The sequence below is a fragment of the Puntigrus tetrazona genome, chromosome 15, assembly GCF_018831695.1.
Source record: "Puntigrus tetrazona isolate hp1 chromosome 15, ASM1883169v1, whole genome shotgun sequence".
In the NCBI taxonomy this organism is placed as follows: domain Eukaryota; kingdom Metazoa; phylum Chordata; class Actinopteri; order Cypriniformes; family Cyprinidae; genus Puntigrus; species Puntigrus tetrazona.
The window spans coordinates 4,837,460-4,854,617 of record NC_056713.1 but is presented as its reverse complement, the minus strand read 5'-3'; the positions used below and the strand labels follow the sequence as shown (position 1 = coordinate 4,854,617).

Below are 17,158 nucleotides of genomic sequence, written 5' to 3'. Positions count from 1 at the left end.
TCTTGAGATGAATCTAGCCAGGTAAACAGTCCAGTAATGAGTTAGAGATACTGAGATTTATTTATTTTTTCTCAAATTTGGAAACTGATTCCTGCTGTTCTCCACAGAGTTCAAAGGCCTACTCATGATTAGGCCTGAAAATACACTGAGTATCATATGACAAGCTAGCAAGGTAAAAAGAAATTATTAGCAGTAGTGGCTTTTCATATAGTCACACAATTATAATACAGTACACTTCTTTGAAAGTGTTCTTAGTTGCATTTGTAGTTATTGTTGGTCATAAAAAACACCAATGACCACTACGACAGAAGCAAATATCACAAATAGGAAATGAACTCTATTGCTCTATGGGAGTAGCAAACTGACATGTGGGAAAACAAAACAGTATGTTTAGAGCTTATAAATTTTAATGAGTGTAATGAAAGCTTCAAACGCAACACACCTCTTATCTGACTGAGGTTAATTTGTTTTGTGTTGTCATTTTACAATGATTTCGTTTTATAAGACAGGGTTATATTTGTCACCATTGTGTAAATTTGTATTTCATTTCAGGGTATCCATATGTGGTTAAGTGGGAAACTTGATCAACTATAATTTCTCCGTTTTATCAAGCGCAACTTGTTGAAACAGAACAAAGCTTTCATCCAGCATGAAGGATCTTGCTGCACAAAATATTTCATTCACAAACTTTAAGCTGATTGGTTTCTACAATTTAGGAGAATGGCGGCCTTTTTTGTTTATTCCTTTTTTTCTGATGTTTTTATTGGCTATCACAGCAAATTCTATTATCATATATTTAATCAAATCTCAAAAGTCTCTTCATTCTCCTATGTATGTATTAATTGGTGTTATGGCTGTCTTAGACTTGATCTTGCCAATATTTTTTGTACCTAACATGCTTCTTAGCTTTTTATTCAATTGGAGTGGCATATCTCTGACCGGTTGTTTGATACAAATGTTTGGCATTCATTTTGTTGGAGCATTTCAATCTACTTTGCTTCTGTGGATGGCACTGGATCGCTACTTTGCGATATGCAAGCCACTTAATTATCATAAATACATGGAAATTGCTAACTTTGCAAAATTTGTTTTCGTGCCGTTATTTAGAAATGGATTTCTGATGGTCACTATGGTCTCTTTTAGCAGGAAAAACTGTCATTTTGTACAGATATAATTGATCACTGTTTATGTGAGCACATGGCACTGGTTCAGTTAGCATGTGGAGATACATCTATTAATAACATTGTAGGACTTCTGTCTGCTTTCATTATCCCAACTACTGATTTTATTCTTGTTACAATTTCATATATTGTGATTTTTACCTCTGTGTTTAGATATGTTAAGGTTCATTTAAAGGCCATAAATACCTGCATTACCCACATCATTGTTATAACACTTAGTTTGACTTCAGCATTGATTGCATTTATGTCCTACAGAATAAGGAGTAATGTTTCTTCCAGCAACCGTATATTTATGAGCATTATATACATTCTGTTTCCAAGCTGTTTTAACCCAATAATCTATGGGTGGAGAACAAAAAGAATTAAGACGAACTTTTCACGAACTTATAAAGAAAAGAAATGTTTTACCTTTGTGAATGTCTGTGATGAATGGATGTTACAAAGTGAAAATGTGAAATTAGCTTTTGTAATGTATGTAAAGCACAGTCTATTGTCATATAATGTGAACTCTTATATTGTATTCAAATACATTTTATCTAATTGTTTTTTTTTTATTGTATTTAGATAAAAATCTGTTTTCGCAGTTGATTTATTTATCTAACATCTACTGTGGTTCCCAACCATGTTGCTGGAGGCCTATGAATACTGTACAATTTGCATGTTTCCTTTGTCTGACACATCCATTTCAGGCCTGAGCTGACCTAAATGTTGAGCTTTGGTCATTACTAAACAAATAAGTATTTACTACAATAATTTTCACAAAAAATAAAAATACCTAAATCACAATAACATAAGTAAGCAAACTGATTGTCACTTGCAACGTCTAGGCATCACTATATTTTCAGATCTACTGTTATGGAACTGCACACACAAAATAGTCTAAGTTTAGTAATAAGCATAATCATCATCATCATCATCATCTGATAATGATGATGATGATTGTTTTATCTCTTGGCTTGTCTGGCTACTATAACTCAATTGCAGCAACCAAAAAAAAAATTATGCTATTAACTCAAGTCAAGATCCCAAGTAAAGGACAAATTGTGATTTTCTCCTTAAACACACAATTGTATTAAACTTTTATTAGAAATCCTTTTTTAAAGTAGCTAGAACAATTGGATGGAACCACTGTCCATAACTTAAAGTTTAGAGTTGTTTAAAACAAACCTCCTTATTTTGTTAAAGTTGAAGACATTAGGCCAGTTTTTTTAATAATCCAGAACATGTTAATTAAACTTAACTTGTTTAAGTTACAAGGAAGCGAATAAATTAAGGTGGTTGAACTTGGTTGTATCAATTTCACATAGATTATTCCTCATTCAGTGGTGTTGACACGACACAAAGAGTTTACATAGATTCATAAAATTTGTGTAAATTAAAAACAATTTGGTTAGATGTAGATGTTTTATTGGTTAAAATGACGGTATCATCATAGAGATCAGTGTTTGTTTTAGTTAGTGTTTAGCTCTTGAGCCTTGACTCGTGTGTCGATCTCTGATTGTAACAATGCATGTTCTATTGTAAAACAGAGAGACCAATGCTGGAAAGTGGCAGATGTTATTTTTCTCTTTAGATCCATATGCATATAAAAAGGTGAACTCAGACATCAAAAGAAGCATATGAATCTCAACAATGGTTACAATTAACAAAATGCTTCACACAGCACATCATGCAATGTAACAATAATTACCAATGTTGAGGGCCATTTGATAAATGTTCACATCTATAAGCCTGATCTTAAACATATTTTCTTACTATTATTATTATTATTATTATTTTAAAGCATCCATTTGCTTAATTACATTTCTTTAAGCGTCAGCGGTATTAAATCAAACAGAGAAACGCTAAAACACAGAGATTATGTAAAAATTATGTAAAAGTAACAATTAAAAAACATAAATTTATTTGCTGCTTAAAAGTTAGATTCTGCATTGAACAAAAGCTTGCTATAAATTGCTTAAAAACTATGTCTCAGTCCAACTAAAGCAAACACTGTTCTGGTTTAAGTCAGTTGCTCTCATATGTCTTTCTTCAGTGGTTTTTATTGTTAACAGCAGGTGTTCATCACTAATGCTCAATCATTGTTTAATCAGTCACTTAATTACTTAATTATCTCTTTTAGGACTTGGGATTTGACTTGAAACTTGCTAAAGGAATTAAAAGTGATTCTTAAACTACTGAAATGTTTGGCGATTCATTTTAATGTATAAAATCGTAAACTAATTTCTTATTTGTAACACTGACTGACAGAAAATGAATGTACAAGCTAAAAACAACAACAAACATGTCTAATACTTCATGTAAAAGCCTCTTGAGACTTGTTAGACACTATAAAAACACAGGCATACTGGTGATTTGCAGTTCTTCTAAAACAGTTTATTCTCACACATCGCCACATCACAAATAAAGAAGCAGCAACAATCATTCCAAGGTGTATCACACAAGGTATATAAATAATTTAATGTTTGTTTTAAAGGTATTGAAATATTTAACAAATTGTTCTTTTAACAAAAGTACATTGTCAACTGAATAAACCTATAGAAACATATATATATATATATATATATATATATATATATATATATATATATATATATATATATTGATTTATTTATTTATTCCACAGGTCAATAACAGAACTTTGGCTAATGCAATATGGAAAATTCAACATCTTTTTACTTAATGTTGTTTGAAAACGTTGGATATACAAAATACGCTTTATTTAGTTTGGGATTAATTCTGTATTGCACTATCATATTTTTTAATGTTCTTACTATTCTTGCAATATTTCTGGAAAGGACATTACACCAGCCCATGTACATTCTGATTTCATGTTTGTCTGTTAACTCTGTATTTGGTACAGCTGCCTTTTCCCAAAAGTACTGACAGACTTACTGTCTGATATACACTCAATCTCCCGTGAATTATGTATCTTTCAGTCTTTTGTGATATTCACATATGTAGCAAATGAGTATACGATATTAATGTTAATGGCATTTGACAGATTTGCTGCAATCTGCAAACCTTTACAATACCACACCATAATTACACCACGGTTTCTAACTATTTTAATAGTTATAAACTTGACTCATACAGTGATTTTGCTTGGTATTGCTGGTATTTTAACTGCAAAACTGAAAATGTGTGAAACAAATTGTTTAAGGTATACTGCCACAATTATGAATTAGCGAAGCTTTCCTGTCAAAACCCTATAATTAATAATGTTTATGGTGTGTTTTTAATAATTATAACTACTGTTATTCCTTTAAGTTTAATATTATATTCTTATATAAAAATTCTTATCATTTGTCAAAGAAGCTCATCACAATTCAAAGGCAAAGCCTATCAAACATGTATTCCACATGTAGTGGTACTTTTGAATTTCTCATTTGCAGTTATTTCTGATGTCACTTTAAGTCGGGTTGTGACTTTAAATCTTCCTGTAGGGTTGTCAGTTTTTCTTTCACTGGAGTTTCTTATCATACCACCCATCCTCAACCCACTTGTTTATGCTTTAAACCTGCCTGATATTCGCAAAAAAATTCTTAGCCTCATAAACCCATTCAAGTAAGTTTTTTTTCCCTGATGTAGCCTAATAATTGATTTTATTATATTTGATATTTTAGACCTGACTAAATTTTTTTCAGATTAGTGTCCAGGATCACAAAATATCCCTTAGCTGCACTGGAAAAATGCAGGACTCAAAAACCATGAATGTCTGGCTACTGTCCTTCAAGAAGAGGGTTTTTTGTGAGCTAACTAAGCATCCACTCCCAAACACATAACCCATATAGCATGTGTAACATCCTTCATAATAAAGCAGGAGAACAGTGACATACAATTCTTAGCATTTCTATTGGCCACAATGTCTAAAACACAGATTGTGATGACATGACAAACAATACAGCACACAAATACAAAGACGTGATTTCCTGAAGACAAATTTCTTTTTATGGTCTTGCTCTGTGCTTCATTACCTGACCTCAAATTCAGCCAGTCAAGATTGCAGTGTTTTGTATACTGTCTTATTACAGTGTCAATGCCGTGGAGCCTGTAAATTGTATTCTTTATTTTCTTTTATTTTCACTAAATTATTGCATATGTAAATATACTGAAAATATTTGCTGAAGCAGCATTATTAGTTATATTTATTCTTAATTTTATTTTATTATTATTTTATAAAAAATGGAAACTTGGGTAGACAAATATCTTTGGATCATCTATGCACAATACATTTATTGACATCCTTTAGCAACTGCTAGGGGTGGTTGTATCATTGTATGTTTTATGTACTTCAATAAAGTCAGATGAATAGGAACATAGTGGGTGCATCTAAAATGGCATACTTCCTACTATACAGTAGGAAAAAGAATAAGTATGTTTGAATCTTTAGTATTTGTGAAAGAATATTTTATTTTTATGTTTTATTTGCATATACGTTTAATATGCCTACTTAATAGGAGGAAAAAAAGAGATTGCAAAGAAATAAAAATGTTCAAAAAGCACAGTGTTCATAAAAGATTAGGCAAGAAATCCCTGGATGTCCTACCGCTTCAGCCCAATGTGCATAGATAGAACACTTTCCTAACTCAGAATATATCCAAAAATCCAGGGGCTAAAGATTAAAATCCCATGAAAACCCATAAACTAAGCAGCTGATTTTAGCAGCAAAGGAACCAAGTCATTACTTTCAAATCGCAAGCAAATCTCAAGAAAATCACAAACAAAGTTTAAGTTAATGAAATAATTAAGTGACTGATTAACACCTGCTGTTAACAATCAACATCACTGAAGAGTGATAAGAGAAATAAAATAACTGAAAAAGGTATATAAAAAAAGTTGGACCTTTAAGCAATACACAGAAATTTGCTTTTAAGAAATTAAAAGATTTTGTGAAATGCTGAATCAAACTTTCAAGTGTCAGCTTCACTTATAAATAAATATTTTTGGTTTAAACGACTATGATTTTTCTAAGTTATTAAAACCAATTCACAACTATCCTAAATGGCTGATGCCGCAACCTTCCTAGGAACAAAAACATTTAAAAAAGGTTTAATGATGTGTTAGGGATCTGGAAGGACAACCCATTAGCAGATTGAGGTTTATTGACAAAACAGACAGATACAAGAGGGTAGTGAGGTGAACAAGAACCAGTAAGCAAAGGGCAGTGCGCCAGAGCAGAGAGCCTCCAGGGTAGAACAGGTGGAGTAGGCGAGTCAGAAGCTAATTAGGGCGGATCAGGAGAGTCGGACACCCACTAGGGCGGATCTGGTGGCTTGGAGACCCCGGGAAGTAGGTGGGCCCTAAGAAAGGGACGAGACAAAAAAGACAGGCAAAGCAGGCAGACATCTTGTGTAGTGGCTCTGGTAAGGTGGCCATTTTGTTTAGTGGCTCTGGTAAGGTGGCCATCTTGTGTCGAGGCTCTGGGGAGGCGGCCATCTTGTGCAGTGGTTCTGGGGAGGCGGCCATCTTGGGGAGTGGATCAGGGTTGGTGGCCATCTTGGACAGTGGCTCAGGCTTGGTGGCCATCTTGTGCTGGGGTTCAGGCGTGGTCGCCATCTTAGCCAAGGGATCAGGGGTGGTAGCCATCTTGTGCAGTGGCTCAGGCAGGGTAGCCATCTTGTGAACTGGGTTGGATAGCAAAGCTGCCATTACAGTGGTCGATGCAATATCCACTTCCTCCACAATACCAAACGCGATCACTGACCACACAGATATTAAGGCACAAACTCCACAACTCCACAAACTGTACAAATGACCCTTATGAACAAGTTGTGTCTTCAGTGAGACACTCCAGAACACAGCAAGCATGGTCGAAAGCTCCCCATGTGGAGCAAAGATCCTCTAGGGCAGGGCGCCGGAGCAGAGAGCCTCCAGGGCAGTGCGGGCGTAGGAGTAGCTGAGTCAGATGCCAACCAGGGTGGATCTGGTGGCTTGGAGACCCCAGGAAGTAGGTGGGCCCTAAGAAGAGACAAGACACAAAAGACAGGCAGAGCCAGAACTGAAACCCTCTAGGGCGGACTGGACTGACCATGGCAGCATACATGAGACCAGGACCTGAAAGAAGCAGAGACAAAGACAGAAAACATACACCGGGCAATCAAGGCCCCAAAGTCCGAGACTTGGCTGGATGAATATTCACTCCAGGGTCACACCTGGCTGGAACATTTTCAGAGACCCAAAAGGAGGACACACTTCCTTCTCAACAGAACACGGTTCTACCAAGTTCTTAATCTTTTACATAATATAAGTGATTACTGTGAAATTGAGACCAATTTACCAACTGCAGACCTTTCAAATGAGAACAAACATGAAAGTGAAGAACAATAGGTTCATAAGACACATGATATATAATGCTTTATTTCTAATGAACTTTAAACCAACTCAGAGATCAGAATTTATAGTCTCCAAACAGGAAGTGGCAGCAGAGGAAGCAATCACAGTTCATTCCGAGGGGAGGGCTCCCTCTGCTGGCTTGGCATAACAGGAGGTAGGGGGTAGGGGATCAGGTCTATAATGTTAAGCTGGGCAGGAGCCTCACCATGACTACCAGCTGAAGTTTTGTCCCTAGAAAGAGAGAGAGGGTTGATGAGCGTTTATCATTCTACCTATTGCTATCTTGTGTATGATCATTGCCTGCCTGCCTGTTTCCCGATTGTTGGATTTGCCCTTCTGTTTTGTCTGTCTGATTGGATTGCTGTTCTGGTTCTGACCTTCTGCATGCCTACCTGTTTATGATTGTTGTCTCAAACCTCAAAAAAACTCCTGCAAAAGGATTCCAACTCTGCCTCAGCGTTCTCGTTACAGAATACTTTGCATACCCCAAATCCAGCGGATGTTTCAAATCTTCAAGCTGCATTCACCTACCAAGGAGAATTGCTCAAGAGTTACCAGTAGCAACTGACCAAGCTGCAATCAGTTATAGAACATCTGACTCATTTTATCCAAGCATTGCACCCCCAACATCCCAGACGGTAAGATTTGCTCTCCCGATAAGTTTGATGGTAACATGGAACAAATGTAGGTGCTTCATCGGTCAAAAGTTAAAGTGTATCTAAACCATCAAGGGGTAATTTCGAGTCAGAGGAAAAGAAATGTGCATTTCTCATGATGTTATTGACTGGCAGAGCTATTGACTGGGCTTCATCGGTGTGGGAAACGGATTTGCATCTTAAATATTCCGCAAATTACTTCCTTCAACAAATTCAAGAAGTTTCTGAATACCCTTCTGGTGGTAAGGATATCTCCACTCAGCTCATCAATTTCACTCAAGGTAATCGCACTGCCGCTGACTATGCTATCGCAGCTTGACCGCAGCTTGAACCACAATTTGCAAACGGAACTGGCTTGTAAGGGTGGAGATTTGTCTTTTCTGATTTTATCACTTTGACAATTAAGATAAATAACTTGCTGAGACAAACCCCTACCACAAGAACAGTAGAATGAACTTGCAAAGAACTACTCATATCCCTGTGCCTTCACCCCAACATGACGAACCCATGCAGCTTAACGATTCACGACTTTCAGAGAGTGAGAGGGAGAGATGTCGAATTAATCATCTGTGCCTCTATTGTGGAAGGGCAGGACATCGCAGCCTTGGATGCCCGCAAAAACCCCAACAATCTTGGGTGAATATGGATCATTTTGCTCTACTTAGCAACAAAATACTAATGTTAGCCATTACTCTTGAAACTGATGGACTTTCTATTGATCTCACAGCCATGATTGACTCTGGAGCTGCTCTAAACCTGATTGACCAAAGTATCATCTCTAAATTCCAGATTCCTACACAACCAAGTACTCCACCCATTCGTATCACAGCCATCAATGACTCCCTCATCGGAAAAGATATCACCTATCAAACCCAAACACTGACTCTTCGCGTGGGTATTTTACATCAGGAACACATTTCACTGTATGTAGTAGATTCCCCTAAGCATCAAGTCATCCTAGGCTTTCCCTGGCTGGTGAATTAAAACCTTAGTCAGACTTTTGTCATAGTCACTGCATCCCCACCAAACCTGCTCCTTGATGACCACTAGCATAAAAAGTCCTGAAACCCTCAATCTTGTCCAAATCCCTGTCTGTAACCAGGATAAGTCTGAAGTTTTTAGGAAGAAAAAAAGCCACCCAACTACCACCACACCGTCCCTAGGATTGTTCCATTGATCTGCTCCCCAATGCTATGCCTCCTAAAAGCAAGGTCTACCCATTATCTCAAACTGAAAATCAGACTACATCTCTGAAGCCCTCGCTTCAGGTTTTATTCGCCCTTCGACGTCTCCTGCTACAGCCGGGTTCTTCATTGTGGAAAAGAAAGGTGGAGGGTTGAGACTGTGTATTGATTACCGGGGCCTTAAAAACGTTACTGTCAAGTTCCGCCTATGCTCTTCCATAGTGTGTTATGTGTAGGCTAAGTTAAAAAGATGTTTCTTTAATCTAGATTTAAACTGGCAGAGTGTGTCTGCTTCCCGAACAGAGTTAGGGAGATTGTTCCAGAGTTTAGGTGCTAGATAGGAAAAGGATCTGTCGCCCATGAGTTGATTTTGATATTCTAGGTATTATCAAATGGCCAGAGTTTTGAGAACATAGCGGACGTGCAGGACTATAAAGTAATAAGAGCTTGCTCAAGTATTGAGGAGCTAAACCATTCAGGGCTTTATAGGTAATTAATAAGATTTTAAAATCTATCCAATGTTTGATAGGGAGCCAGTGCAGTGTTGACAGAACCGGGCTAATGTGATCATACTTCCTAGTTCTAGTAAGGACTCTGGCTGCTGCGTTTTGGACTAGCTGAAGTTTGTTTATTAAGCGTGCAGAACAACCACCCAATAAAGCATTACAATAATCTAACTCTCGAGGTCATAAACGCATGAATTAATATTTCTGCATTAGAGGTTGAAAGCATAGGTTGTAATTTAGATATATTTTTAAGATGGAAAAACGCACTTTTACAGATGCTAGAAACATGATTTTCGAAGGAAAGATTGCCGTCAAACAGCACACCTAGGTTCCTAACTGATGATGAAGAATTAACAGAGCAGCCATCAAGTGATAGGCTGTGTTCTAGATTATTATATGTGGGGTTTTTAGGTCCAATTATTATCACCTCTGTTTTTCAGAATTTAGCATTAGGAAGTTACTCATCATCCAGCTTTTTATATCGACTATGCATTCTGTTAGATTCTCAATTTGGTGTGTATCACCAGGCTGCGCTGAAATATAGAGCTGAGTATCATCAGCATAGCAGTGAAAGCTAACACCATGACTCCTGATAATATCTCCCAGAGGTAACATGTACAGGTTGAAAAGTAACGGTCCTAGCACTAAGCCTTGAGGAATACCATATTTCACTTGTGAATGATATGATACCTCCTCATTTAATGCTACAAACTGATAGCTTGATGGATATGATCAGATGGATATGATGGATATTAAATCAGATAGATATGATTTAAACCATGCTAAGGCGCTTCCTCTAATGCCAACATAGTTTTCTAGTCTATCGAAGAGAATGTTGTGATCGATAGTATCGAATGCTGCGCTAAGATCTAATAGCACTAATAACGAGATAAAACCACGATGATAAAATGATAAAAGCAGGTCATTCGTGACTCTAATGAGAGCAGTCTCAGTACTATGGTACGGCCTAAATCCTGATTGGAAATCCTCGCAGATACCATTCTTTTCTAAAAAGGAATACAGTTGTGAGAGATACTACCTTTCTAGTATCTTTGACAGAAAAGGAGATTAGAGATTGGTCTGTAATTTACTAAGTCTTTGGGATCAAGATGTGGTTTCTTAATAAGAGGCTTAACTACAGCCAGTTTGAAGGTTTTGGGAACATATCCTAATGACAATGATGAATTAATAATGTTCAAAATAGGATCTATGACTTCTGGAAGCAAATCTTTTAATAGTTTAGATGGAATAGGGTCTAACATACATGTTGCTGGTTTAGATGATTTAACAAGTTTGTACAAGTCTTCTTCTCCTATAATAGAGAAAGAGAGTAATTTTTCCTCAGGGGATCTAAAGCTCACTATCTGATGTGAAACTGTAGTTGACGGCAGCATAGTTACAATTTTATCTCTGATGGTATCAATCTTAGAAGTAAAGAAATTCACGAACTCATTGCAGCTTGTTGTAGTAATTATTTTCTGCAATCCATGCGCATTCTTTTATCGAAGAGGAGACATAACTTTATATTCCAAATCATTTATTCGACAGATGCATATGATACAAACATCAGCTGCTGAGTTCATTCACACAAGACAGTGTGTCCACACTCCAGCAGTTCTCAATATTTATCGTCGTCCCTCTTCAGTTCACACCCCCTCACGTTATCTGACTCCATTGCCCATTCGGTGTTGTATCCTCTTTTCAAGAAAGCTGACCTCCTCATTCCATCTGTGACCTATAGAACCTGAAGAGAGACATACATGACCCTGACCCTCTCAACTCCCAAGCATGCAACTTGCTTATCACTTCTCTGCACGCAGACATAGGCCAGGGACGTTAGCTGACAGTTCCCTGTTCAACTAACATTCTTTGCACAATATATTGCTTGCACAAATACCATACTACTTAAAAGATATATTTGCTATTTTGTATTTAAATACCATAGCGGAATATAATGCTCAAAATAAACAGTGAATTAATAATAATAAAAATATAATAATGATAATAATATAAAAAAATAAAACATCAGTAATATATATTCACAAAGGATAGAAAATATCCCACAAGCTATACTCTTGGGGAATATTAGCACATGTTGATGTTTTATTTTTGTTAATTTAGTTACTGTACTGAATAAATACCAGGGGTTGTGTTTGTTTTCTTCTAAAAGGGATGAAAAATAATCAGATCTTGCAATTTTTAATGCTTTTCTGTATGACAGGATACTGTCCCGCCAGGCAATACGGAATACTTCTAAGTTAGTTTTTCTCCACCTGCGCTCCATTTTCCGGGCTGCTCTCTTTAGGGTGCGTGTGTTTTCATTATACCATAGAGTCAGATTGTTTTCTTTTATCTTTTTTAAGTGCAAAGGAGCAACTGTATCTAAAGTGCTAGAAAAAGAGAGTGCATAGTTTCAGTTATATCAAGTTTTTGCATAGTTTTTACTATATACACCAAGTTAGATCTCAGGAGTACCTACAACCTACCGAATGGAAGACGGCCTTTCCTTACCACTAGGGGGCACTATGAGTATCTTGTTATACCCTATGGACTTGCAAATGCACCAGCAGTCTTCCAATCTTTTATTAACGAGATCTTCAGAGACATTATCAACCAGTTTGTCATTGCCTACATTGATGACATACTCGTATCCTTCAAGTCAGAATCTGAACATATAACCCATGTCAGAACAGTCCTGTTCCGACTCATAGAGCACCACTTGTATGTGAAGGCGCCAAAACCGCATTCTTGGGCTACCACATCAGTCACCAGGGGGTCAAAATGGACGACGTGAAGGTCAACACAGTATGATTGAATGGCCTCAACCTAACACTATCAAAGAACTCCAGAGATTTCTAGGGTTTGCAAATTTCTATCGATGTTCTATCGATATCGATCTTTATTCGTAACTATAACCTGGTTGCTGCCCCACTAACCTCTCTTCTAAAGGGCAAGCCCACCACGTTTAGATGGACATCAGAAGCCACCCATGCCTTTGAGGCCTTAAAGGAAAGGTTTACTTCAGCTCCCATTCTCCAGCATCCCAAACCTAACCTTCCATTTATAGTGGAGGTTGATGCCTCTGATTGTGGCATTAGAGCTGTTCTTTCCCAAAAGCAACCACAGTCTAGTAAACTGCACCCATGTGCCTTTTTCTCTCGGAAACTATGCTGTCCATGAAGGCTGCTATTGAAGAGTGGCATCATTGGCTAGAAGGCGCAGTCCACACGTTTCAAGTGATCATGGACCACAAAAATCTTAAGTATATAAAGGCTGCTACATGCCTTAATCCCTGTCAGGCCCGATGGGCTCTATTTTTCACCTGCTTTCAATTCACTGTTAGATATCGACCTGGAGAACAGTAAGGCAGATGCTCTGACCCAGAAATCATCCTACCACCCACCATAGTCATTTGGTGTCACGTATCCTGGGATATAATGAAAAAAAAACAACAGGTTCAAGAACCCACACCTGACCAATATCCTCCCAACAAGCAATATGTCCCCTCCAACTTGAGACATTGTGTTATGCAATGGGTACACACCTCCCTGAGTGTGGGACAACCCGGTATATCTCAAATTATTTGCCTGGTGCAGAACTCTGCCATGTCTGCGCACAATCCAAAACACCAAAGGAACCACCTTCGGGCCTCCTCCAGCCTCTACCCATCCCTCAACGTCCCTGGTCCCATCTTTCAATAGATTTTGTAACTGATCTACCTCCCTCAGAAAATTTTATCACCATACTTGTTGTGATCGACCAATTCTCTAAATCATGCCGTCTAATCCCACTTAAGGGACTCCCTACTGCAAAGGAACTCCCTGAATCACTCCTCCACTGGCTTGACTCCTTTCAAATGTGTTCTGGGCTTTCACTCTCCCATGTTCCCGTGGACTGGAGAACCTTCCTCAGTTCCAGCCGTGGACAACTGGGTTCATCGTAGTGAGAGGGTGTGGGACAGTGCTCATGTTAGGCTTCAACGAGCCATCAGAACTCAAGCACTACAAGCCAATAGACGACCACACCCTCCCTACCAACCTGGTCAACGGGTCTGGCTCTCTACCAGGGATTTCAAGTTGCAGCTATCAAGCAGGAAGCTCAGCCCAAGGTATGTGGGCCCTTTCAAAATTCTAGAGAGAATTAATGAAGTCACATACATGTTCAAGCTTCCTGCTAATTACTGTATCTCTCCATCCTTCCATGTGTCGCTCCTCAAACCGGTTCACTTGGATGTTGACCCCAGCCATGAGGCCCCAGAATCGCCACCACCTCTGGATATAGACAGGGCTCTCGTCTATCGGGTAAATGAGTTGCTAGCTAGAGTCTAGGCGAAGAGGGGGTCAGCTCCAATACCTAGTGGTAGGAGGGTTACTGACCGGAGGAGAGATCATGGGTAGCCGCCTGGGATATTCTGGATCCGTCCCTCATCGAGCAGTTCTATCGAGCCAGACCCAACTGACCAGCTCCACGACCATGGGGGAGACCACGTAGAGCTCCAGGAGTCACTCCTAAAATTATGTTTTGATTTTTGTGTAATAGTTTTCTGTTTAGTCACAGCATGTTGGAGTAAATGCCTTTTGTGAAACATTACTGAATGAAGAAAGGCATAATTAATGCACTACTTTATGCATGAATTCATGGTAAGTCAAGTACCCTTACTATAAAGCGCTTTAATAACAGTTACAGTAAACAACATTCTCAGTACTTACTGGTAAATGGCAGACCAACTCCAGTATTTTTTTAAGTACAGACAGACATCAAGAAGCAGGATATGAATCTCAACAATGGTGACAATCAACAATATGCTTTATGCTGCAATGCATGGTTAACACCATAGTAAAAACGCCCATCATGCATCAAGCATGAATAATTATTGTCAACACTGTTGAAGGTCATATGATAAATGTTCATGCCTAAAAGCCTGATTGTAAACATGATTTTTTTCTTCTCAGTATTAAAGCTTTATTACAGAATTGTTTGTTGACAGAATAGCAGCATGGTCCTCTCCAGTGGTGGTATATTCGCCACTGACTGTGTACAGCTCCTGCATAAACCTCGCATCAGTGCCTTTCTGTATTTGTTTGAGGGGAACTTGCAGAATCACAATGGCTACAGAGCATAGATGGCCTGAGGTATTTTGCAGGTACAAGTGCACTTCAACTGCTGTCTGATACTGGCCCTCCAAAAGATGTGTTTCATAGCTATCTTTATGTTAGGATGATTATTCCCATTACTGTAATGTAACAACATATAAATGGTATTCGCTTTCAGCCATGATTCATGTATTTTACAATAGCCTATAAATTATGACTGCAAATGAAGTGATTCACTGTAGTATTACACTGGTGATATGGTCTCAACATGTCTGCATCATCAACATACTGAGGATTAATAAGGGTTTAACAGTGATTCGTAGACTACTGACATGTTTGTAGATTAATTTTAATTTCTTATGTGTAAATGAGTAAATAATGTGTAAATAAATTTTTAGCTGAAAGTAAATGAGTGTACAAGCTAAAAACCTCATTAAACATGTCTAATACTTGCAAAAGCCTCCTGAGACTTGTTAGACACTATAAAAACACAGGCATACTGGTGATTTGCAGTTCTTCTAAAACAGTTTATTCTCACACATCGCCACATCACAAATAAAGAAGCAGCAATAATCATTCCAAGGTGTATCACACAAGGTATATAAATAATTTAATGTTTGTTTTAAAGGTATTGAAACATTTTACCAATGTTTATTACAAAAATATTATGACAATTGTTTGATAAGTAAACTGAATAAACCTGAAGATTATATGTATAATCATGCAATTATTTACAGCAATTATTAATCTAAATTCATGTTAATTTGTAAATATACTATTGTTTATTGATAATGGTAATTCATACTTCATTAACTAACGGTAAATTATCTTAGAAATCTAGCTATTAGAATATTCAGAAATGTCTATCAACTACATTAATAAATGCTGTAAATTGTTGGCTTTAACAAATTAAATATTCGCTTTTGCCTTATTGTTTACATGTTAAAAATGTAAAATACTCACTTGTAAACTATTTAAAAAACAATGCAAACTATTTATTTATCTAATCCTTCCACAGGTCAGTGACAAAACTTTGGCTAATGCAATATGGAAAATTCAACATATTTTTACTTCATGTTGTTTGAAAATATTGGATATACAAGATATGTATTATTCAGTTTGGCATTTATTCTGTATTGTACTATCATATTTTTTAATATTCTTACTATTCTTGCAATATTTCTGGAAAGGACATTACACCAGCCCATGTACATTCTGATTTCATGTTTGTCTGTTAACTCTGTATTTGGTACAGCTGCCTTTTTCCCAAGAGTACTGACAGACTTACTGTCTGATATACACTCAATCTCCCGTGAATTATGTATCTTACAGTCTTTTGTGATATTCACATATGTAGTAAATGAGTATACAATATTAATGTTAATGGCATTTGACAGATTTGCTGCAATCTGCAAACCTTTACAGTACCACACCATAATTACACCACGGTCTCTAACTATTTTAATAGTTATAAACTTGACTTATACAATGATTTTGCTTGGTATTGCTGGTATTTTAACTACAAAAATGAAAATGTGTGAAACAAATTGTTTAAGGTATACTGCCACAATTATGAATTAGCAAAGCTTTCATGTGAAAACACTATAGTTATTAATGTTTTTGGTATGTTTATAACAATTGTAACTACTGTCATCCCATTAAGTTTGATTTTATATTCTTATGTAAATATTCTTATCATCTGTCAAAGAAGCTCATCACAATTCAAAGGCAAAGCCTATCAAACATGTATTCCACATGTAGTGGTCCTTTTGAATTTCTCAGTTGCAGTTATTTCTGATGTCACTTTAAGTCGGGTTGTGACTTTAAATCTTCCTGTAGGGTTGTCAGTTTTTCTTTCACTGGAGTTTCTTATCATACCACCCATCCTCAACCCACTTGTTTATGCTTTAAACCTGCCTGATATTCGCAAAAAAATTATTTGCCTCATAAACCCATTCAAGTAATTTTTTTGTAATGAATATTAAACAGAAGATAGATCATTTTATTATCGTAAACCAGCTTAGTTTAGCTTTAAATCATTTTATTTCCTCTATTCTAAAATGTTAATGACATAAACTTAATACTTATTTCTACCTCTGCCATTAGTAGTTATTATTGAAAAGATTAAAAACCGAAGAGTTGCAGAGACAGGACAATTGTGGGTGCATATCACACTATTTTTTTATATGTAATGTGATATTA

General features: G+C 37.0%; 3 pseudogenes; all 3 read left to right on the top strand.

Annotated features, from left to right (window-relative positions):
• The first annotated feature begins 649 nt into the window (after positions 1 to 649).
• LOC122359323 lies at positions 650 to 3,354 on the top strand (annotated as a pseudogene).
• Positions 3,355 to 3,836: 482 nt separating this feature from the next.
• LOC122359531 lies at positions 3,837 to 4,752 on the top strand (annotated as a pseudogene).
• Positions 4,753 to 16,003: 11,251 nt separating this feature from the next.
• LOC122359523 lies at positions 16,004 to 16,920 on the top strand (annotated as a pseudogene).
• Positions 16,921 to 17,158: the final 238 nt, after the last annotated feature.